This window comes from Arachis duranensis, chromosome 6 (genome assembly GCF_000817695.3).
Source record: "Arachis duranensis cultivar V14167 chromosome 6, aradu.V14167.gnm2.J7QH, whole genome shotgun sequence".
NCBI classification, from domain to species: domain Eukaryota; kingdom Viridiplantae; phylum Streptophyta; class Magnoliopsida; order Fabales; family Fabaceae; genus Arachis; species Arachis duranensis.
Genome location: NC_029777.3, coordinates 49,559,374 through 49,561,219, shown reverse-complemented (window position 1 = coordinate 49,561,219; position 1,846 = coordinate 49,559,374). Strand labels below are relative to the sequence as shown.

General features: G+C 40.5%; 1 pseudogene; it reads left to right on the top strand.

Annotated features, from left to right (window-relative positions):
• Nucleotides 1–200: 200 nt before the first annotated feature.
• Nucleotides 201–319, top strand: LOC127740066 (uncharacterized; annotated as a pseudogene).
• The last annotated feature ends 1,527 nt before the right edge of the window (nucleotides 320–1,846 follow it).

Genomic DNA, 1,846 nt, shown 5'->3' with positions numbered 1-1,846 from the left:
TTAACACACATATCATGGCATTGAATGGTATAAGGGAGAATTTAAAATACGCAATTTAAAGGCTTAGGAAGCAGGTTTTCAACCATAGAACTAAACTAGAAAGGAATTGTAAAATCATGCAAATTATATGAATAAGTGGGTAAGAATTTGATAAAAACCACTCAATTAAACACGATATAATCCATAACATAATGGTTTATCAGTGCGATCATACCAGCACTAATGTATTGGATCTCATCAGAACTCTAGAATTAAGCGTGCTTAGACGAGAGTAGTGCTAGGATGGGTGACCTCCTGGGAAGTCCTCGTGTTGCACCTCTTGTTTTTATGTCGTACTGACCCTCTTTCTTTAAATGATTCTATCCCGAGAAGGATACCTTAAAGTGATCCTCAATGGCGTTATCTTCCGCAGGCTCCCACGGTCCTCGCAAGGCTTCGCGGCTCGAGTTACTATATGTCGCGTGATGGGCTGAACTCACTGCCCTTCCCCAATAATATTGATGAATCCGCTCTTGGCAAGCGCACCAAAAATATCATCAAGTATTAACCCACAGTGGAGTGGGACCGTATCCACAGAGATTGGTAGATTTGAGCAATTTTAATCAATTAGTGAATTAGTCAAGCTCAACAGAATAAGTTGTGTGTGCAGAATTATAAATGGCAGAAACATAAATGGCAAAGGAAATAAAAGAAAGCAATAAAATATAGAAATGGAAATAACAAGAATGTAAAGGGGAATGGGATTTTGTAGAATGTAAGTAAAGCTATAAAAGAATGGGAAAGATAAGAATGGGGGAATTTATTGATATCAGGAGATATTGTCTCTTTGGATTAATTCAGCTCATATCCTCTTCAATCATGCAACTCATTGACCTCTTGGCAATCATGATTGATTGAGCCCCAATCCCTTGGTGACTCAATCTCTCAGATCTTGATCAATAGCCAATACCTTGGTCTAATTGCTCATGAAGAGAGATATGCTTGGTCCCTGATTATACCACACATCATCATAGGTCCAGGTAGAGGGAGGATTATATGTCACCATATCCAAACACCAAAACCTAGATTCTACTCCAGTGTGAGAAGGGATTTCTAGCATGGTTTCATGTTTCCTTTTCCAAGGTTCCCATGAAACCCATTTTGCATTCAATCTCTTTTCCAAGTTAATTGAACACTAAGCATTAAAATCGAAATTCCTTCTAGCAAATCCAAGAGAAGATGAATAGAAGAAGAAATTCACTATCATTAATCCATCAAGTACGATAGAGCTCCCTCTCTCAATGAGAGAGAATTTAGCTACTCATAGCTCAGAGAGAAAGTACAAAATATGGAAGAGATGAAGTGTGAAAAGTAAAAAATAAAATCAAAACTAAACTCTGTGACTTGCTTACCCCCTTTTTCAATACTTCCAAGGGTATTTATACTACTCCTAGATCTAGAAAATAAAAGAAAATTACAAAAGCGAAATGAAAATTACATTTTGGAGGGAAAAGAAACTCAGCAAACGTGATCTTCTAGCTGCCGCGTGACTAGCGCTTCTCTGGCGTGTCACGCTCCTTCTGTTTTTGACTTGGCATTCCACGCCTCTTCATTCAAGTTACATGCCGTCCTCTGTTTCACCCCTGGCGTGCCACGCCTTCGAACCTAAGTGGCACGCCCAGGACATTTTAAAGGGCAAGGTAGCCTGGCGTGCCACACCTTCAAACCAAAGTGGCACGCCCAAGGCATTTCGAAGGGCAAAGCAACCTGGCGTGCCACGCCTTCAAACCAAAGTGGCACGCCCAAGGTCACTTCCCTTATCTCTATGTTTCTGGAGATTTGTACCAGCGTGGCACACCCAGGGTCT